The sequence below is a fragment of the Triplophysa dalaica genome, chromosome 24 (assembly GCF_015846415.1).
Source record: "Triplophysa dalaica isolate WHDGS20190420 chromosome 24, ASM1584641v1, whole genome shotgun sequence".
Taxonomy (NCBI): Eukaryota; Metazoa; Chordata; class Actinopteri; order Cypriniformes; family Nemacheilidae; genus Triplophysa; species Triplophysa dalaica.
Window position 1 is genome coordinate 1,128,358 of NC_079565.1, and position 24,143 is coordinate 1,152,500.

At 38.5% G+C, this 24,143-nt stretch overlaps 1 protein-coding gene across 1 annotated transcript in view; it reads right to left on the minus strand.

Annotated features, from left to right (window-relative positions):
• The window catches only part of znf609a (zinc finger protein 609a), a 69,258-nt gene extending 57,016 nt beyond the window's left edge, over window positions 1-12,242 (minus strand). Inside the window, exon 1 of the mRNA XM_056739147.1 lies at window positions 11,790-12,242. The gene's annotated coding sequence lies outside the window, so the exon portion shown is untranslated. The remainder of the gene's footprint in view (window positions 1-11,789) is intronic.
• Window positions 12,243-24,143: the final 11,901 nt, after the last annotated feature.

Sequence of the window (24,143 nt, forward strand, 5' to 3'; positions counted from 1 at the left end):
GGTCGCCAGTGGTGATCACTGCAAAAATATCACGCGCAAATTAATATTTGTGGTCGCTAATGCGACTTTTTTAGGCGCAGTCTGGATCCCTGTCTGAAATATCATTTCTTTGGCCAGTTATTCAGAGCGTGCTTCTTTATTCTTTACAACATTAGACAGTTGGCACATCTTTTAGAGAATCCAATTATTACAGCAATATTGGCCTATTATTCAGAATACTAGAACATTGTCTCATTCTTCAAAACGCGTCTGTAATTCAACCCAAGATGTCCTGAAGGCCACTTAACTGAAGAGATTCCCACTAGCCAGCCAGCTGTCTCCTGGATCTACTGCAGTCCTCCCCTTAGACTCAACACACACAAGCAGGAAGATTCCTGCGTTCAACCATCAGCCTCCCACCAGCCTGTGTTCAGAAGACCCCTCCCTTGCCGCTCTGTGACCCAGCTAAGAGGAAGCATATAATTGTGTTCCCCGTGGGGGGAATGTGCCAGGGGCCCGGAGTCTCCGTAACAATGAGAATAGATGACTAACAGGCCATTTCACTCACACGGCTGATCTCAGGCTACAACAAGCCTCACAATGGACATTAGAGGAGAGGAGCGACTAAAAAGCCAACCTCGGAATAATATTCTCAAACATGTAACACCTTCATACGTTTTTTGGGCAAACTGGTAAATTGCACACATATTCTAAACCGATTAATATGAAAATCAGTTTGTACAGAACTCAATACATAGACACTCCAATGACACAGAGGAAATCCACAGCAAAAACTAAATATCTTACAGTAGCAATCCAAAATTTAAGTTAAGAAACAAACAGGAAAGGACATGAATGGATTTTCTGTTGCCAAACACTAAAGCGATATTTCAGAGGTAAAACACAATTTCCCCATGTTTTACTCACCCTCAAGTAATCCTGACTGAATATGACTTTCTTCTTGAAGAATAATACAGAGCTATTAACGCTACATCTAGCTTCCGTTATCCATAGGCTTTGCATGAACCAGAGGCTTGTTTTTCCGGCAATTGACTGTGGCGAAAGCTCCCGCACAGAGGAGACGGTATCTTATTGGAATAAAACGGAAAATGACACTTTCATCACTAGACCTTACAACACCCCCTGTGTCATTTGCCGGAAAAACAAGCCTCAGGTTCACGCGCAGCATAGGGATAAAGGAAGTTAAACATTATCGTTAATATCTCTCAATTTGGATATTTCTCTGAAACAAATGCATCGATTTGATCCAGAAGACTATTGCTAAGACCACAGACCCTGTGTTGAGCAATTCTTTGATGGATGGATGCGCATTTTGGAGCTTCAAAAATTTCCACTCCATTCAATCCCATTCTACTGTTTAGAAGAAAAATGAATGATATGTGGTATTATAACTCCAACTGCATTATTCTTCAAGAAGAAAGTCATATTAGGTCATGATGTAAAATATGGTGAAATTTTGTTTAGCCTCTGTAATATCCCTTAAAAGTAAAAAGAGCTAAACTAAAAAAAGCAATGGGTTCTGGGAAATTCACATTTAAAAGCATATGGCTCTCGACTCTCTCTCGCGTTGCTGTAATGTCATCATGTCGATTCGTATGCTTGAGCCTGTTTTTTACACAGTCCTTGCGAGGCTGGTCATTGTCGCCTTCAGGTAGCGTAATGGCTCATATGACAGAGGCTTAACGAATCAGGGGACCAAACCCAATGATACTGACGACACAATCAGTAAGTGAATGTGGGTAACCACGCCTGTATATTCCAAAGTCTACGTTCTCGTCCGTTTACACAGAAACTTAACCCTGGAGTTTTCAAACTAAAAATGGGGTCTGCCGCCATTCCAAAAGTCTCCGTTTTCGGGGGTCGAAAACTCAGGAGTAGTGTAAACTCCAGGCGAAACCGCAGCAAGAATTATGCTCTTTTAAAGCAAAATGCAGTTGTATAAACGCGGCCTGACACGTTGCTCTCTTATTCTCACCAGCACAATGTCAGGCAGAGCTTTCTGGTGATGGGGGAGGGATGGATGAAAGGATCTTTATGGCTGGTTTGAGAGAAAGACAGGGAGGCACAGAGCTCAAAACAGATCCGCTGTTGCTGAGCACTTCTGTGAAAAACACATTCACACACGAGCACACAGTGACCCCTCAATAAAAGGTTAGAACCCAGCGGTCAAACCCGACTGGGGTCCAATCTCTAACAATTCAACCAATAAACATCATGTGCTCAATTCAAACCAGTAATTCAAACTCCGTGGGCTGTTCAATGGGCAAAACGGTGCTTGGCAAGCGGCGCTAGCAGTCCTGCGGTGTGTCAAACCATTAAATAACATGTTTGTAATTGTTGTATAATCATTATTAGGGCTGTTATGAATCAAAATTCTACTGAACTATCGGAAACAGTCGCAGTGTTATTGAAACAAACAGGAAAGTTAATTTGGGTTAAATGCAAGTTAATAAGGCAGAAATCTGAGCGGATCATAAAACATATTTTCCTGCCAATCGAAACAACAGTTTATATATGAGTCTTGGCATAAGTTTTAGAATATGAAACACATTTTGCGGTGTACACTGCAACCTACAAGAGCCAGGAAAACTTCAGAAAATCAAAGAAATCAAGGTAACACGTTACGATAAGGTGCAATTTGTTAACAATTAGTTTATGCATTAGCAAACATAAACGAACAATGAACAATATTTCTACAGCATTTATTACTATTAATTCATGTTAATATCAGCGTTTACTAATGCATTATTAAATTCAAACGTTGTCACCGTTTCAATTAGCTAATGCATCATGAACTAACATGAATAATTGCATTGACATGAGCTAACATTGAAAAGGAATAAAACTAAATTGTTCATTGTTAGCTAATGTTAGCTAATGAATTTCCTAATGTTAACTAATAGCACCTTATTTGACTTGACAATAAAACATGTAACGAGAAATGTCCAGATGTAAAAAAACAAGAATATCAAGACATTAAATCAATGCCCTGAACCCATTTTCATCAACGGCAAAATCAATTCCATTGTGTCCAGAACAAATATCTCTTTACACTCAACACGAAGAGGTTTAGCCATGGCCCATGAGAAACCACAATACTTTCAGTCCAGGTCAACTGTCATTAAAGCACTGTCTAGGATCAAAAATCAAGACCTCAGAGAGGATTTTCTGAATATCTGGGGCAAAGCTAAGGCTTTGAGGAAGAGGAAACCACAGAACTGCAACCGTCTTTACAAGCCTGCTGGAAAGGAGGTCACATAAATTGGCATCCCAGGAGACCACAGCCGGACCAAAGTAATCTGAGTGAGCTGTCTACACGGGAGACATCGTTTCATCCATTAAAGTGGATTCATTAAAGTGCACAAATTGAAGACTATTTCAAAACAAACAATTACATTTTCTGTCTTAAAATCTAAGGAAGCACTGTTTGTATACTTCAGTGACAGACCTACCATCTCACTCGAGGTGTGAGAACAGAGAAAATGACCAGGCCAGCTGTGTGTAATTCTGGACCTGCTGATGAACTCCATGTTAAAGTGTTTAGTCTAGTCCTAGCAGAAGGTCCCTAGAGGCAGCTAAGTGATACAAAATCTGTTCTCTCAATCCCTTTCTTCACCTCTGTATCTTTCTTCTCCACTTCCTCTACCTCAATGTCCTTCTGCTGTCAGTCTCTGAGTTCAGCAGGCGGTCAGTATGCAGCAGAACCTCTCAATCTAATTTCCTCCGGCAGTCGCTCTCCGCTTTACACAAATGACTCACCGCTGAAAGCCAAATGAGAGTCAAATAATCATCTCCGTATCTCTCAAAGCTCAAGAACCTTGTTTTCATCTTCCATCACGATCTCAGTTGGGTCAATCCTGCAATGCATTTTTATGTCAGAGCAGTTGTAGGGATGTAAGGATATAATCAGGCCACTACACGATCAAAATACAATAGTATCACAATGTTTTATAAATTTTTGTACATACAACTTGTTGGAGAAATGACAACATTCAAGGTTAAAGTTAACCTCTTAGATGTTCATAAATGAAGATTTGATAAGGTCTGTCAGTAAAAAAAATAAGAAAGGTCAGAAATGTAAACCCTAATAGAATAGTTATTTAAAAAGAAATAGCATTATATTGTTTTGTAAAACACATTGCAATAGATTAAATAATTTATTTGTGTATCTTGACATATCATGCCATAATTTAACATTACCCGCCTACCAAATTGACCTTAATATACAGAATAAAATATCGAACTCAATATTTTAAACAATTAATAACATTTCAGTGTATTTTTCTATTATCACTATTAAAAAAGGAAGGTTTTAAAACAATATCTTCTTTGGCTTGAACCATTTTTGGAGTGGACTTCTGAAATGAAAAACCAGCACTCCTTCAATAAACAATGGCTAAATTTAGCGCTTCCCCTCCTGGTAATTGCATTGCAAACAATCAAGTTTAATAGCTACAGAGTCTACAGGTACTGCAGATGAGAAATGACCCATTTTCAATTGGATTATCTGAATTCCCAAAGTAGCCGAACGTCACTGTGCCTGACTGCTCACGAGGAGCGCTGCAAACATCTTAAAGACGCAGAGGGAGTTCAGAAAACGTTCGCTCAAAAGAACATATGCCAGATCACAACCTTTCTGTTTACACTCTAATTACATTGAGTCCCTTGAGATCTAGAAACACGACAACTCTCTGATGAACGTTTCTTAAAATACCTCCGGCAAAGATTACGTTCCTATTGAGAAAGAATAACATCAAGAATCCTCAAGAACTTATACACTATCACTCATTTGAGTTTTTAGCCATAACTGAAGTTGAGCATCTGCTTCTGTTTGACGTTGATTCTGTCTAGATAAGATCCAGATAAGGGCTTTCATAACATCTATTTGAATTAAAACTAAGCACACAATCCCGAACAAAACACCATCACATTCACCCTTCACAATCTGTGGTCCGAACAGGCTGTTTCCTGAAACAAAAGACTTTCTAGAAACATGACTAAGGTTTCAACTTCATAACACAGCAGCACAACACTGTAATTGTGGTCTGTGTGACATCTCCGTGAATGCAGAAGCAGCCATCTGTCACAACACTAGATACGTCTGACAAATATACCCGCCACCTACCAGCTAAATATTCTTGTGGTTAGCAGGTGTTAATTTCACATTTTGATAATTTCACAAGCATCCTTGGTGGTACTATTACACAGGAGATTTGTGAGTCTAGCGTTTATATACGGCGGGTCTTTTCAACTGGTCGCCCGTCTGAAACCTTAACCGGTGCATGTGACGTTTCCAATTTTTCACAATCCAAAAATAATAATGCGTGTTATATTCAAGGTTTTGTAGCTCTATAAAGGGAAGTGCTAGCAGGCTTCAAGATCCCTTTACCTTCCTATATAATCCTTCAAATAAGAAAGTTGTTCTTTAAATAAACAGCCAAGCGATAATTGCAAATATATATGAAATCCAGCCAAATTTATTTCAACTCCGCTGAGAGGAAAACATGCCGTGCAGAAATGTGTCGCCCAACAATAGCAAACTGAAGTAAGAGTGTAATTAAATAAGGATTAAGCCATTAGCTCAAATCATTTACATTTTACTTAACTCGGTCTCTCGCTTTCTCTTTCCACACATTTCAACTGAATTCAGGAACACAATATTTCTCATTAACTCAAGAACATATCAGCAGATCTGCCTGCAACTCCATCTGTGACTCCTAAAGTGGGTTTCCATCACCCAGGTTTTATTCGAATCCTGAAGTTTTGCATCAGAAACGAGTGATGGAAACGGCAAATTTCACATTAAAAACATTTTTGCGAAAAAGTAGGGATGCACCGGTTGACTGGCCATAAATCAGGACCGTTTTATTTTTTTTGTAAGTGCATCCGCTTCCGCAAACACATTCGAATCAATCGCGAGCATGTCTTTTGTATGGAAGCATTTCGAAATATTTGCAATCTGCAATGTCTGCAAAGGACAAGTTAGACATAAGTTGAGTTTTATGAGATATCCCAATTTTGTGTATAAACTAAATTCGCAACTTTGGATGGGAACCCGTCTATAGGGGCAATAAAAACATACAAGAAGAAAATCTAAATGATCAACATCTACAATTAAAGAAAACATTTAAAGGCCAATCATTTTCCAGGTTCGTGTTAAGTTTTCTTTGGTGAGTAAATGAAACGTTATCCTTCAAAACTATATAAGCTTTAAAACTAAAAAATAGGAAGAACAAAACAGAGACAATGAAAAATCTCCCACCGTTGCCAAAAACCCCAACCTCACATCTCAATTTCACTGGAATTTGAGAAAAAGTCAATCTGCAATAAATCAATTCCAAAGTGACCACAGAATGTGGAATCCATACCAAAAAAACAGGCAGTGAAACAGAAAGTGACATCTAACTAGATTCGTCTCATTCACTAGAAGCCAAAAAACGCCCTCATCAGATGATGGCCATAACTCACTGCGCTTCAAGACAGTTACATCACTTTATGAGGGTGTAAACTTCTCAACAGCCAGAGGCGTCCCGGTCAGGAGGGTACGCAAAGCTCGTACCACACCCCGGTTATTCAATCTTCAAAACACTATGAGAAAACCATTGGATAGGCTATGTAGAAGCGGGCAAAGCGTTCTTCTTTCACTGTGGTAGATTCTACTTGGGTTCTGGACAAATGGCAGCTTGATAACAGAATTTAAAAGTGAGAGGCTGCGTTATCCTCGCCTCACCTCACCACACTCGACACAGAAACAGAAATCCCCAGCAAGACATTTATCTCCTGGAGGCTTTGTTGCGGATCAGGCCAACTCAGACCACAACAGCACCTGATGCCAAGATGCCTTCGGCTCGATGCTTGAAACCAATCAAAGCTGAATACAGGCTTTCCAATATATGCTGCTGAATCACACAGATGAATGCCAAAGACACATTTCAGTCCAAAATAAAAAAAAGATACTTTTCCCACGCGATTTTAAAGCCTTCAACATTGTGAAAATGTATTTACCCACAATCGTATTATTGTTACGCAAACAATATACACATCATATTCTTGCATATATGCATTTTAAAGTCCTTAAACTTTTAAAGCCTTTGCTTGAATTACTGCAGGCTAAAGACAACTGAGAACACAAAACAATTACTGCACTACATAAATCACTGTATAAACTGTCTCAGGTGGCTCATTGCTGTTATAAACCCAATAAACCCCAATTTACAACAATATTCATTAACTTATTAAATGTATATAAATATGAATAATAATGAGGACATCACCTTATTTCATAAAGTAGCCTAATTGTTTATTAAATTACAAAATAAATTCTACAAAATGTACAATATTCTACAAAATTCTATTTTACAGTCAAACAATATTTTTAAATCATAAGTCTTTAAATCTACAAATATGCTCTAAGACTAAAAGCCAACTTGAGTCTGAAATAAGCATCCAAAATTTCCGTAGCAAGCATTTTGAGAGGCGTTTTGACAAATACTAAATACGATAAAATGCATACAAAAATTTCTGACTGTATGTGCAAAGACCCTAACTGCAACATAAAAGGACACACACCTAATCCAATCAAACTGTGTATTATGGAGAGTTTGCTGTACATTCTGAAGTGACACCATTTAAAATGCAAGAACGATGCAGTCTAATGCAAAAGAAAGAAAAACACACAAACGCCGAATTCAGAGAGCTTACAAAGCTCAGCTTTCTCAAGCTTTCCTGAACTTTCTTAACAAAGCCAGAATCAATCTAGAGAAACATGACCTCCAGTGTCACAAAACACCAGTCTCAGTGAGTAAGAAGAGGAAGTGACATATAAATAACCCACAAATCAGAAGTTTATCAAAGCAATAATAATACACAAACATGCCAGAGAAGCACAAGAGCCGTGATGAGTTGTGACATTCATAACGAAACCCGAGAACATGAAGTCAGGTGCTTTCCAAACGCATTCATTCCTAGAACTAAACTCTCATTTTTAAGACATATAGAGGGACTCTACAGTTAAAGAGTGACCAACATATAATCTTCACATGCTGACAGGGATGTGCTTGTGCTACACTAAAGTTGCAAAAACCAACTTGTAGGGTAGGGTCCAAAAGTCAGACAGCACACAATGCAAGACGACTATACTATATTTGAGTAATAACAAGAGATATAAGACGTCTATCAGATCTAAAGCCTCAAGTGCATTACTGCTTTTATCAGAAAATACTATACGATAAAAATAAATGTTAGGAAACATGTTTGCATTTCAGGATTAGACAGATTCAGAGTCCACTAGAAGATAAAGCTGCTGTTATGTCAACTGAGGTTAATAGTTGATGGCCGTTGTGCAGCTATTTACACAGGTGAACACGAGTTTAACATCATATTAAATACACATTGATTTAGCCAATCTAAAACCACAACCACCAATTTTATAGACCAAAACCAGCCAAACATAAGATGGTCTTTGGCAATGTAAATGGACATTTTGGCAGAAAATGTTGTTTTCGACCTAATGAAAACAGACACGGCCAAATGTCAGGAGACAGTAATTTGCATGAACTGAACTTGATGATGTTACATCAGTTGTAATGACTTGATGGCTTTGAACCTGCTTCAAATCTTAAGAAAAGCCCTCCCACTACTAAACTAACGGCAAAAGTACGGGCAGACTTGTCAATTCATTATGCAAAGTGTGAATTTTGATGTGATGTGTCTGATCCTTCACAGAGCAGATGTCGACGCAGCCTCGCATATAAAACAGGACACTGTTTTCCAAGCAGGTTCTGGGGGACTAGGGTGGTTTTAGGTCAGGAATGAAGAAAGATGCCCGTGGGACGATACTGCCCATCAGCAAACTAAACAGGACGCAATTATTACTGCAGTGGGGAAAAAACACGGACAACAAAAAACAACCGATCTGACACTTTTCCTGATAAATGATCGCCATTTACACAACCTGGATTCACAGAGGGCTTTTGATTGCTGAAAATGTGTGTGTGTCTCTCTATTTCTGTGTGTACAGATATGAAACTGTAGTGTGTTTCTATTTAGTTGATCAGTGTGTTTGGCGGTACATATGAGTGTAAGAGTGTAAAAGAAGAGCATGTATGTATAACACCAAACAAGAACTGTGGCAGTACCATGGTACACTGGTGTATTAAATGGTAATACCATGAAAGGCTTATTTGTATGGAAGCATATGTGGTGCAATATTCAAAATGGCAATGCAATATTCAAAATGGCAATGCAATATTCAAAATGGCAATGCAGTATTCAAAATGGCAATGCAATATATGTTGTGCAATATTCAAAATGGCAATGCAATATTCAAAATGGCAATGCAGTATTCAAAATGGCAATGCAATATTCAAAATGGCAATGCAATATTCAAAATGGCAATGCAATATTCAAAATGGCAATGCAATATTCAAAATGGCAATGCAATATTCAAAATGGCAATGCAGTATTCAAAATGGCAATGCAATATTCAAAATGGCAATGCAATATTCAAAATGGCAATGCAATATTCAAAATGCCAATGCAATATTCAAAATGGCAATGTATTTCTGGTCCGTGTACTTTTGCGTCCATTCGTTTTTCTTTTTTTAACAACTATATAAAAAACAAAAAATGTGCTTTTCTTTATATTTGTTTTCAAGTTAATGGAGAGATTAACCACAAACAAAGTACATTTTCTTATTTAAAATTATTTTATAAATGAAAATCAAATTATTGGTATACAACTATTTATTCAGTTTTACAAAAATGCAATTTTTTAAATAATTATTGTCTAACTTCTGGATATTTAATGTAATGTATATGCAATTTGTGTTAGTTGCACTACGGATAGCTCGGGATCATGGCTTCAAAAATCTAAATCTTCTAACAGTCCTCGCCGAACAACCTTGAGACAGATGCTCAGCAACGTCCTTGTGTGTGTGATGTTTTAAAATCATGTCTGTACGGTTCCAGAGACATGGTGCTTCGCATTCAATGGTGCGGGAAAAAATATTTCCGGGTCACTAATTTGGCCTCAGAAAACTAGTACAATTCGCTTTTATTCGATATTAATTTGTGTATTTTATAAATGTAAAGTAAGGTGCAAAAAGTCATAAACAAAAATCTGAAAATAAGTCAATATACATTTTTTTCGTAGAATGTTCTGAATACAGTTCTAATTCAAAATTTTGAATGTAACTTTTTTTGCTTAAAATACAACAACCGTTTATATTTTATTTTTATCGTCATGGTTAAAAAAAGAAAAACGAATGGACGCAAAAGTACACGGACCCATTTTGAATATTGCATTGCCATTTTGAATATTGCATTGCCATTTTGAATATTGCATTGCCATTTTGAATATTGCATTGCCATTTTGAATACTGCATTGCCATTTTGAATATTGCATTGCCATTTTGAATATTGCATTGCCATTTTGAATACTGCATTGCCATTTTGAATATTGCATTGCCATTTTGAATATTGCATTGCCATTTTGAATATTGCACAACATATATTGCATTGCCATTTTGAATACTGCATTGCCATTTTGAATATTGCATTGCCATTTTGAATATTGCATTGCCATTTTGAATATTGCACCACATATGCTTCCATATATTTGTGCCATACTGTAGTATTTAAAAATACTACGGTAAAACTAAAACATACAACAGATTACTAAAGTAATGGAATGACTGTAATGGTAATTATGGCTGACATATATATACACATTTACATTTAGGCATTTGCCAGATGCTTTTATCCAAAGCGACTTACATTGCTTTATCCTACACATTTTAAATAGGTATTTGCAATCCCCTGGGATCGAACCCACAACCTTGCGTTGTTAACGCAATGCTCTTTATATAATCTTAATATATCATTAAGATTATATTAATCATTATATGACATTTGGGAAATCTGACATTTTGGGACAAATTGAGAAATCCCAACTTTCAAACTATCAATGTATAATGAAGATGGCCATAAAAAGTCATTATATACTGAAGTCACTGTCATGTCTATGTAGCATCAACTTCAAGAATACAATGCTTCGACAATAGAACAATTTTGTGTTTTTATAGAGTGTTTATGTCTCTTTATCAGTGTATCTTTCAACCTGTGTGTCTCATCATTATATGTGTCAATATGTGTTCAACACACACGTTGTTTAGCCGCTTTAGCTATTGTCAGCACAAGTGTATCGCACACAGCCGTGTAACTGATCAAACTGTCACACAAATCACACACAAGAGATCAATCACAACCATAACAACAACAACACACACACCAATGTCACTTCTGTCTTCTGTAAACGCTGTTAATGTTCAGAAACAGAGGCGCGTGTCCGTCAGAGCTAACGACAAAGAGCGCTAGCATTAGCGCGAGTGTTAGCATTCACCTCAGATGATTTACCTCAGAAAAACAACAGATCAACACAAAATACAGACAATTACACATTTCTACCACCTCAGACGTCCATAAAATTACTACAAATGAAGCACCACACATATGACCACCCAAATCAACCAAAACACACGAAAGTAGCATCGAAACCTATAAAATCTAATAAATCAGCAATATAACGAAGCGTTCGTATATTCACACACGTTTAAATAACGATGATTGTACGAATCGTTGTTTGGACTTTAAAATGTATGTTTGAATGTGACCATTAAAAATTAAAACTGTGCTCATTCTGATGGCTAAAAGCTAAAGACACAAAATAAGTGGCAACTGCAGAATTCATGCACAACACACACGAACACATGATGATTTTGTGCACTCACCCCCCAAAGGGTCCAGTCCGGTCAAGGTGTATCCCATACATCCAAAAGAGACACCCAAAATACCTTCCTTTGAAAAAAAAGACCCCTTCAAGAAATTGTGCTGGGGTTACACACACTCCTGCATACACACACATTCAACCATGCATGCACGCACGCACGCGCGCACACACACTCGTGCACATACACGCTGGAGGTCCAAGGACAGACTGGTTTCACTAAACCAATGCAGATCCCAGTTCAAAAACAATCAGAGGAACAAACTGCCTTGAAAAAGCGCATATCTCCTTCAGTCTCGAGCCCACAAGGTGAATCACAGCGAGTGTCCTTAAATCTCAACGTTATAGATTCCCAATGATCGGAATATGTCCTCGAAACACGCATAGACATGAGTAGTAATAGGACAGCCCTGCGCTTTCTTCTCACTGAAGCTCCTAATGGCTCTTTACGCTTGTTTGCGTCTCACTGCGAGACATTCAACGCAATGCAACTCAACGGGAGCTCGCGCAAAGCCCGGAAACGCAATCCAGCTGGAGCGGATCGATGAGAAGAATCTGGCCGGTGTGGTGCCGAAAAATGACTCCTGCCAAATTATGACTCCCCCATTCCACACTAACAATAAAGTGCTCGGATTAGGTGTGGGGGAGGGGCTAGGATTAGCTAATCCCGCAGCAGAGTGAGGGGAGTCATAATCTGACGGGGACTCCCAATTCTCTGGAATTTGATTTCAACGCTTCAGATTGAAATTACAATGCTGATGTATGTATAAATGGTATGTAATATTGATTTTTATTTTTGTTAATATATCTGTACTGACACAAAACTTTTTTGCTTAAAATAAAAACATACAAGTGCTGTGACATGGGATGACATGGGGTTAAAGCCTGCCAATAAACTATAACATCTTTAGGTAAATTTAATAATTATAAAGCATTATAAACAAAACTAATAAATTGGGACTAAACGACATCATGCTTTTAAAAGAAAATAAATAATTATGATTTATAAAAGCATTATTTTGTCTTGCAAATATTCACAAATTGTATGATTGAAATTTGTTTTGACCTGAAATTAATATAATTAAATAAAATATTATTATAAAAATATCATTTTCAAATTCTATTCAATCTTTCTCCGCCTGTATAGTTGAATGGTTTAGGTCCGTGTATTTACTTAATTACAACGGCCATTACAAATTGGAAAAAAACATTGAAAGATGACAAATTAAATCCAATCTGGTTGGAAAATAAACTGATATGATTTATTAAATGAATTAATTTAATTTGACAACAGTAAGAATTATTCAACAGATGAGATGATTGATGATAAATGGACAGATAGACCAGTGTTTTATTACTCTCAATACTATTTATTACTCTTTGTTTCCATTCGTCGACAACCTCATTCTTCATACGTGTGAAAGTTGTCATATCAGATGTTTGTCAGGAGTAGCAGCCAGCTGTAACACGGAGAGCAACAGTACAAGCGTTATGACAAGCAGACCTGACATTCTGTTTGTCGGGACGATAATCTCCTCTGTTTACTCAAGGCTCTGAGGTGACAGCAAAATTGAGGCATTCCAAGCCTGTTGCCCAGGCAACCAGGATATGATAATGTTGCACTCGAGAGAGGGATGGAGAACCATGTGCGGATCTGCTGAGGGACACAGAAGCCGAGGGAAGCGAATTAATGGGCTAATTTTCACACGAGAGTGCTGCAATGGTCCCTGCTACTTCATCTCCCTCCGGCCACTACATCCTCACCATTCAGCTTCCACCAAACGCCTTCATTTCACACCCACCCATGTTCTTTCTTAAGAGAGATCTATTCAAGCAGGAGGAAAATATTACATCAGAAAACAGTGAATAATTCTGTGTTGACTTTATGTCAAAAATCGTCTTTCCCTCATTCTGTATGACTTTCTAAGGCAGAACACAAAAGAAGATTTTTTGAAGAACGTTGCTAACGAAATAGCAATCAACCCAGTCGATGTCCATTGTATGCATTTCTTAAAATATCTTTTGTTTTTAGAAGAAAGAGTCATATGCAGGTTTTAAAAGATCGCATTTTTTATTTGGTAGATCTTTCAGTATTTCAAGATGAACATTTGTAAAATGAAACACTGAATTTGTCAATAGTCGCGCTTGTTTTAGCTAACAATACAAAAGAGATGAATAGAAACAGAGATGACTTTCTTAGCTAATAGCAGAGGAATCAAGACCACAGTTTGAAATGCTCGCTGGATTTCTCTCTATCTCAGACATCAAGCCCTGCGGTCTGTCAAACAAATATGGTGGAGGAGAGCTGCGTGAACAGGCTGTCAGAAACATGTTTCCCCACTGCTGTTATAAATCAGTCATTAGCACAGTCTGATTCAAGCGTCTGATGCCTCTGATACATCAAACCCTGAGGAAGTCAAATAAATCACATTTAGGAGAGCAACATCCCGGAGCATTTCCTCGGCTTCATTTTTACTTGAGAGCAACAGCGATCGACTAGCTTCACTTCAAGAATTTCTCTTTATCCTCAAAGATCTCGGAAAAAATATTAAACGAAACCTTTCAAGTTTTGAAGCAGACCAGCAGCTCTGAGGTGAACTATCTGAATCTGAAAAAAGACGATGGTTCAAGATTGTGTACTTAACATCTTTCACCAGGAAATTGACTCCTCCCTTGACATGACTGACATAATTAAATCAAACACAAAGGTACAAAGCCGCTGGAAATTGAAGTGTGCGGTCACTGCTGCCTTTCTAGTACAGTTTCTGTCTCCATGGTTACAGCGAGTTCTCTGCACGGTGGACGTCTCTTCATGATTAACCAGCTCAGGACTTGATCGAGATCTCAGTTCCTGGAAAGCAATTTGAGTACGGAGCTATAAAGCGAATTGTGAAGGTCATGTGGGTAAATTTGAAGAGAAATTAGTTGATATTGAGATCGTCAATGATATCGACTTTTGATGCAGACGAGACAAATCTGAGCTCAGTTTGACATATTGTGGACATCTCTTCTCAAAATCTAATGACAGACACATTTGTGACATTTCTGACTGTTTTTCTCAGGAGAAATATCTGAGACGCAGACGAGACCTTAACAAAAGTTTCCATTTAATCTCAAATAAAAAGAAATGATTGAGATGTTAAAAATATCTCATTTGACATTTTTCTTTCATTTAGGCAGATTGTTCTGAAACGAAGACATTTGGAGATTTTGATAGATTTCTTTCTCAATTCCAGAGGTTTTCTCTATTTTAGCTCACTGATGTCTAGGAGAAATATTTGAGGTATTAATGAGATCTGTCATTTCCTCTCTGCAGTCATCTTATCAACCTCAGCGCCAATAGTATCCCCGTCTCAGCAGCACTGTTAAAAATCTATTTCTCGACAGACGGATAGAGTGAATTATTTTTACCCAACTGTTGCTCTCGATTCCCACCGGCAGGCAAAATAAATTTACATTCTCATCTCTGCTTCGGCGGTCAGCCGGCGTTTGCTATGCTAATGAATCTGTAATTGTGGTGAGACGTGGGTGGAAACTGCGAGGGGCTGGTGTGGGGGTGGAGGAGAAGCTAATGAGGTGAAACAAAAGGGTAAAACACAAGCTTGATTTCTTCCTGCGCTCGCTGCCATCTGTGAAGCATTATCATGGTAAACCAACGCATCCTCGGATGTGCCGTACAGATGTGCCATTGTTCTGTTCCTCTGCGGCCTAATTTGTTGACAAAAGGATGCGTCCGTGGGTTTTGCCACGCGAGAAAAGAAGCGTGGACGCACAATCAAAGCGTGCTTTGACAAACCTCGAATTGCCACCAAATCATACGGCGACATTCTGCATGAAAGCAGCTATCAAGCCCGGAGCCATGACACACGTGCAGACAGGTGCACAAACCTCTACTGTGAATGCACAGATGAGCTTATGCATATGCACATGTGCTTCAGGAATAAATATCTTTTGAGGAATTGAATTAAGAGGAAAACATGCAAATGTTCCTGACGTTACATAGTCAATGCAATCTCAAAACAAATTTAGATGAATGCTTTAAAATCTGTGGGGGTCTGCCACTTGCCCGAAAACAGGACGGAAGTGCTGACAGACGAAGCTGTCACCCTGAAAAAAGCAACGTCAGGAACATTGTGAGGGGCCTGCAGCCGGCCGTACCCACTTAACACATCGTCTGCGCAGATGCAGGCTTCAGATGTGTCCAGATGTGTCATGAACACATGTGTATAATAGCCACAACTCATCAAGACACGCTCTAAATATCTTTAAAAACAGCTGTCAATGGATATAATCAACATATTCATAACACAATGTATGAATGATGAGCACATTAATAATCTATGTTTTACTTCACCTTGGATGGATATACATTTTTCCTGAGCTTGTTACAATGCACAGTGAGATTGCCTGCAAAACCTGACCTACACACACAAGCACGCACACACACAATTATTCGAGACCCCCCAAATCCTCTCCAGCTGTACACAGCAAAAAGAGCTTGTCAGATATCACAGAAAAGCTGAAGCTCGGGGGCCTCAGACAGTCAAAAGTTCACATACCACCCTTGAATACCAAAAAGCTTAAACACATCAAAAAAGTGCAGATCTGTGTAAAGCAAAACTGTTTTTCAGACATGGACCATCAAACACCTGCAGAAGTGTTTAAAAGTGACATTGGTACATTTTAAACAGACTTGCTGAACAGTTGCATGTCTTCCATTGCTCATCAAACAGGTGGCGTGTGGGCAAATGACCTCAGAAATGTATCAAGGATGCAATTTATCCAGAATGTGATTTGTCATGTTAAGCCGGCAATAACAACAATAAGAGGAGTAAATCCAGATTCACAAAATTAGGCACAATACAGTCATATATTTATGGTTTGGAAATACACTCCCTGTTAACAGAATTCTGACACTATTCTGTGATGCTGAATCATCCGATTCATCCTATCAGAAAGATTTCTTCTTGACATCAATGGGGTTCAATGGAGAGCAAATGGACACTTTAGCGTCTTGTCTGCATCTCAGATATTTCACTTGAGAAAAAGAGTCAGAAATCAGACAAATGTCATCTGTCATAAGAGTTTTAGAAGAGATGTCAAAAATGTCTCAAAACTGAGCAGCGATCAAAAGTCAATATTATTGAACATCTCAATATGAACTCAACAATTCTCATCACATTTACTCAAATCCTTTACATTAATTTTACACCTCATTACTCTTCAAAATCTAAGAACAAACTAAAACGAAACACAACTAAAAAATCCACCAAATCCTGAGCTATGAAAGAGCAACACATTAACATTATCCTGTGGGAAGAGTCATTCTTTGTATCTGATTCATCTGAGCTCAATTCTGTGTTTTGATCCGTTACAGACGATATATTTGACTGCTTGAGGAGCACAGAATGCATCAACGCTTACAGAGTCTCGATTCTGATCACAGCTCAACTGAAACGCTCTCAACATATCGACAGGACTGAGGTCTGCCGTCCCGTCGTGAACAGCTAAAAGATAAGAGAGACGTTTTCTTTGAAGCTGCTGATATTTGCACATCAAACACGTGTGCTGCGTTTTTACTATCAGAATATGAGAAACGTCTTCGGTGGAGCTCATACCAAACTGCTCAAGATAGCCAGCGACGAATCCCCCGCTCGCTCTGGCTCTCACACACAGAATTTCAGCTCTTTAATGTTCTCAGCGGGAGGTGAAAACATTTTTTTCTCAGTCTAATCGTGGAGTATGAGGCAGTTCCTTTCACGGCGCTCAGATGACATTTTGACCGCGTGCTGTTGAGGAGAGCTGGCGCTGTGATGGAAACGCCTGGAGCTTCTCCTGTCTGCCAACATCAAACTGCGAGGGAAGAAGATTTGAAAGGAAGCGACTTTTGGGAGAACCTCTCTCTAGAGACGATTTAAAGAAAACCCAAAGATGTCTCCGTAATAGTTTTACAGAGAGAAATGTTTGAGGCAGAACATCTCTGGAAATGTAATTTAGTTTACAGCACAAGAACTTCTCAGCTGTTTCTAAATCTGACCCAGAATCCAGACTACATTTTTATGTGTGTTACTCATGCAAAAAGCTTTGGCAATGAAATGAAAAAACTGAAACTGACCTGCGTGAGATTTACAATAATGAGGGTGAGGAAATAATGACTGAATTCTACCACGGCTTGTGTCTGACTCTGGAAACTTCACTGTTAACACATTTCACAGACACGGGGATGTTTGCCATGTCGATTGGATAGTCATGAATGTATTTTCCACTCAGGTCACAAGAGCGGATGAATCCAGCAGGTGGGCGGCTGGAAAACACGTCTTTGCCAGCGTTGTAATAGATTTTAATGAGAGAATTAACCGCGGGTCACAGCAATCAAGCCAATTCCTCTGAGATTCCCACAACAAACTCTCAAGTTGCTTTTAACAAGTGCCTCTCAGAGGTGAAACAGACGTCTTTTATGAAGAGAGAGAGAGATAGAGGGATATTCTTCAATTACTCTGATGGAGCGCTCCCGATGACCTTCTGAAAATCTCAATTACACTTTATCCTTTAATGTGATGCTGCATATTAACAGAAGATCTGAGGAGGTTCCAGCGGTTGGAGAGACCCGTGTGCTGTCTGTCACGATTCATTCAACATGTGTTACCAATGATATTGCTCGTATGATGCTCTTTAAGAGCTCAGGAGATTTCATTATCAACTTTTATTGTTGTTAGAGAAACAAATGAGACTAAAGAGTACGGATGTGTAAATGTTGTAGATTGTAGAGGTCAAATAATCTTTAGATGAGAAATGTTTGAGTTGATATTGAGATCTTCAATAATATTGACTTTTGATTGCAGACGAGACAAATCTGAGCTCAGTTTGACACATTGTTGACATCTCTTCTCAAACTCTAATGACAGACACATTTGTGACATTTCTGACTGTTTTTCTCAGGAGAAATATCTGAGATGCAGATGAGATTTATGCAAACGTTTCTATTGCTCTCCATGGAATCTGATGAGAAATAAATGAGAAATCAAAGAGATTTTATAAGTAATTTTCTTTCTTAAAGGACACATTACATTCAAGATTCATGATTCATTTCTGGCCTGTAATAATTGACAGATCTAGTTGATTTTCACACAAACAAATGTAGAAAACAAACAAACATTGTATTACTCGTACAATGTAAGTCTATGGGGCTCATTTTACATTAAGAAAAGCAATTGGTTTTTTGAATAAAAAGCCTTGGTCTCATGTGTAAAGATACTCCCACAGTCATAGTTTTCCATAGAACACACAAATAGCTTTTTGAGTTAGTAGAAGTGCACTGACTTTATCCTTCGGCGAGATGAGATCTGCACGATTTAATGAAACTCTTTGCTGCCGCGTCGACTCCATCGAGCAAAATCAATTCAAGATGTGTCCAAAGATCTGCTCTCTGAACTATTACATACAAGACTGATTGCTTCTCTCTCTTTCTCTATATGTGTGTGCGTGTGGCCTCTCCACTCTTTATTCACTCCATACACGGCACGATTCCAAATCCTAGTGAGCTGCCTACCTAGTCAGCATTTTAAAGCACCATCCATCTTAACATGCTGTTAAAAGATGTCTGAGATGGCAGATAAAAGAACAGAATTGCAGTTAAAAAGCTCACTGTTTTAAAACCCAATATTTATGTACAGCATTCAGAGGGATAATGGTTCTCGCTCTCTCTCTGACATGGTCAAACGAGACGCCCCATTGGTTCCTAAAGACATGAGGATGTGTGTGATATCCATGAGAACAGCTGTGATGAAATCTCCTAAGGCCTCGTCTCTCTTTACTCACTTAACATGCTGGGACGAAAGGATAATGTTAAACACTGCCTTGGAAAATTCAATAGAGTTTTTCAGAGCCCATCACTCACACCATCTCTGCTATAATAAATAACCGTAAATAACGTAAGGAAGGGTCTTATCATATTCCTGTCGCTAGAGGTTATTTGAAAATGAAGCACTTTAAAACCTTCTCACAGATTGAGGAGACGGAGGTTGAGGTCACAGAGAGCGAGAGAGATGTCATTCAACACCCACACTGTTTGTCTAGAAAAGAACACATAAAGAAAACGGCGAGACTCCAGGAATTATACCGTGTTTAAAACCACACACTGTAACTACACATCAACAGCAGTTTGTGTGTCTACTATACACAAACACATACACACACACAATAATATATCTTAATACTTTGAGCTTGCGGTTCTAATAATGGACTCTCTGGCATTTCAATATAACACATTCTCATCACAGCGTTGATCTTTATTGCATCTCTTTTATTTGTTATGAATATTCATCAACTCTTCATGTTATGTGTGTCACGTTGGTGCTTGATTTTATTGACTAACTTTAAATTAATTGTAACGTTACTTCTCTCGGAAATAGAATTTATACAAATAAATGTACATTTCTTCATTTGGTAGACGCTTTTATTCAAAGGAGAGCTTATAAACATTTTGTCAACCCTCCAAACAGTACCGTTAGTTTACAAGGTCATGGTACTAAAGGATTTAAGCTGGAGTGAGAAAAGGAGAGAATGAAAAACATACTTTTTTATTGACAGATAGAGTTATTGGTTACTCAAATAAATGCGCAACAGGTAGGTTTTGTGCTGTTTTTTGAAAGCTAGTAACTATTGTACAAATGTAACTATTAAAGCAAAATCTTGAATACTGTATTGTTGACGTGAAATGAAAAGATAACACATTTCTCCAAAATAAAAATATATCGTAATGATGGCTTCTCGCATACTGTGTATTTTATACTATATGCTTAAGGGATTGTTCACCCAAAAACTCAAAGTTGCTGTTTATTTACTCACCCTCAGGCCATCTGAGATGTAAGTGACATTTTTTCTTGAGTAGAACCATGAAGAAGATTGTTCTCTAGAACAATACAGAAAAAATATTCAACGTGTGAAACCAGAAATCACTTTGTTGTCTGTGTAGAGATGCAGTTTTGTTACATAGCTATTTTAAAGGAATAGTTAATCTTCAATTCTGTAATATTTATGCGGCCTCTTGTCATTTCAAACATGTATGACTTTCTTTCTTCAGCACAACACAAAAGAAGATATTTTGGAAAATGTTGGTATCAGAAAACCGTTGATCCCCATTGACTTGCATTGGTTTTGTGCCCATACAACAGAAGTCAAAGATGTTTCAAAATATCTTCTTTTGTGTTTTGCAGAAAAAGAAAATTGCACAGGTTTAAAATGACAACGGGTTGGGTAAATGATGACAGAATTTACACCAAACACTATCATGATGTGTTCTTGTGAATTACAAAATGTATATGTTTCACCTTACAGTAATTAGATCTGTTTTATTGTCATAAACACAACATTGCAGTGCAAAATGGCAGTTTAAAGCCTGAAGAAAGTCAAAGGGCCATTCTGAGTTCATCCTGAATTAAAATGATAATTGTATTTGGAGACGGTCTTGAGATCTGGAGGGCAGGGGTGAGATTAGGGCAGAACAGGGTTAGATTGAGACAGAAATAGAAGTGAGTGAATTACACACCAGAGGAACACTGACCTATTTCCTGACAAATAACAATCTGTCATACCGCAAACATGAATGTCTGGCAGCCTCCGGCTCTTTAAATTGTCTCGACACAAGACGAGCAGATAACAAGAGTCAAAACTCACGTTGCTGGAAAATCTGGTAGATGTGTTCTGAAGCAGCTGTTTATTGTTTTACTGACCAGCTGGATTACAACAAACCATCAACCAAATTACAAAACACAACAAGAAAGTGAGATTAACAAAATCAAAATCCATAGCTCATTCAAGCTTTATATTTTATATGAGTGACAGGTCTCATGAGTTCAGTACACACATGCATACTTCATTTGGAGAACAACACACGTTCAAGGATTCACAAACGATGAATATACGGAATATCCTCAGTGTCCTGCTATGGCCCGTCTCATGAATAAACGATTTTCTTGTACATTTCCATTTTGTGTTCGGTACAAGATGTCTGACACACCTGTTTTTCAAAATGAGCAGATTCAGCGGTTAGGAAACATCCCTTCACCTCTGTCAGCTCACAGCTGCGACTGCACCCGATGGCACGACGTGAACCATTTTAATGCCTACGGCTGTTTCTGAAAGTTACAGAATAGCTGATCGATTCACAATCTGCAGAATGACAATGAGATACTTGTGACTCTGACTCAGTGATCGCTCTCATTAAACAGACCGACTCTGAATGAGAACTGATTAATATTCACTGGACAAAAACTTGTCATATTTTGAGGTTTTTTTGCATGTTTGACTCCCAAAGGTGTAGATAACTTCCATTTCTTCCTTGAGCTTTCATTTTGTCAAGTCAATTGGACAATCCATAAAACTCGAGAGAAATTTACTGGACACGTTTATGGAAAGTGAGCGCTGGAATCTCTTGGACCGAATGATTTCTCAGTTTGGCCAATTTCCTCTTTGTGTCTCATACTCGCAAGAATGGAACTTAAACCAGCAAATTAAACCAGACACCTAGGATATAAGATTTCATTCTGGATAAACAGTTTTTTAAACACCATACATTCTGAATTGGTCTCAGCACATTGTTGGTAATTCAGTGTGAATCTGTATATCACCAATGATCAGATTTACACAATCAAATGTATAAATCCAGGCATGAAAAAGACTTCCAATATTATCAAGACATGACCTCACTGCTTTCAAATGAAATACTACATACATGACCACATTCATTCAACAGCAAAGGTCAAGCCTTCGAGGATCAGCCGAAGCTACACATTCACTCTTATGACTGGAGCGTGGAACTGATCTCAGATCTGTTCAACAAGAGCCAAGACAACTCCAAACAGACAGCTGAGATCTTCCCAAGAGTTCACAGCTGCCTGTGACTGAACAGATGCTGCTGTAACAACACCACACACACACACACACACACACACAGAATCACATTTGGGATGTTTAGCAGATGCTATAACACTGAGCGGTGTGCAGGTCCTCAGTGTTTAACACTGGAGTAAACATCATCAGTGTAAAAGAGAGAAAAACCAAAAAAAAATCAATGAGTGTTCATGAACCGGATTTGACCGTTCCAGTACGGTGGATGACTCACAGACAGTGTCCCATAGAAAAAAGGATAATAATAAGGCATCATGTATGTATATCTGTGCCTTCCCCTAGCCATTCATACAGTATTCTTGTGGATTTGTGGGTAGACAGCTTAGCAGGTTTTGTACGAGACCTCTTTCCTCTCTCTAACAGACTTTGTCCATCATCTTTGTGCAAATGGAGAGCGTCCGGTCCACTGCACGTACAGTACTGAACTCACAGATGCGTCTAATGTACCACACAGACATTCATGAATAAATAATCACTTCTGCTCCTATAGTGCCTCTTGCATAAAACGTCCACATATCAACACGAGAGAGAAGAAGAGAGTCAGAGATATCGACCTTATGTGTCCTTGTGTACACTCACACACACACACACAAACACACACACACGCACATCTGGTTTATTATCTCCGTGGGGATAGTCTATAAGCATAATGATCTTTATGCTGTACAAAATGTATATTTTATCCCCTAACCCAACCCCTAAACCTAAAGGTCATGGAAAACTTTTTGCATTTTTAGATTCGTTAATAATATCGTTCTGAACTATTTGGTCCCCACAGTGACACAAGATCCCTCCAACCCACCCACACACACACACACACACACCTAAACACGCATGCACGCACACACGTGAATGAAATGTTAAATCGTGATGTTGGTTCAGTTATTTTTTTTGCGTGTTGAGGAACACTGGTCGTGTGGAGCTTTGAGGATGAAGGTCAATGGGATTTTGGCACAATAAAAGTGTTTTTCCACAACACAACTCATGAGTGCAGTGAAGGCGTAGAAGCATGTAACATTTGTTGTTGGCCTAAACCTAACATGAACTGTACGTGTAAATGTATCATCAAATCTGTGTTGACTCAAGAATGTCTGAAATGAAAGAATGAAATGAAGAAAACTGAGACAGAGGTTGGTCAACCACCCGAATACCTCCAACCACAGACCGAGAGACTGTCTGCCCGCCGCGGCTGTGAATATGAGAGCGTCACTGGCAGCCGTCCTCAGGGGCCCCACAGGAGCAGGACGAGGAGCTCTTGGAGTTAAATAAAGAAGCGAGAGGAGAAATGGGGCCTTTGTCAGCTAAACAAGCAGAAATGAATGACAAACATTTTAAAGTGCAAATGAACTCCTGCTGAGAATCAGACAGAGTGCGGGAATGAGACGGCTCCTGTTTCTCCTCCAGGGGCCCAAACTTAGGAGCCATTGAGAAGAAAAACCTAATAACATCA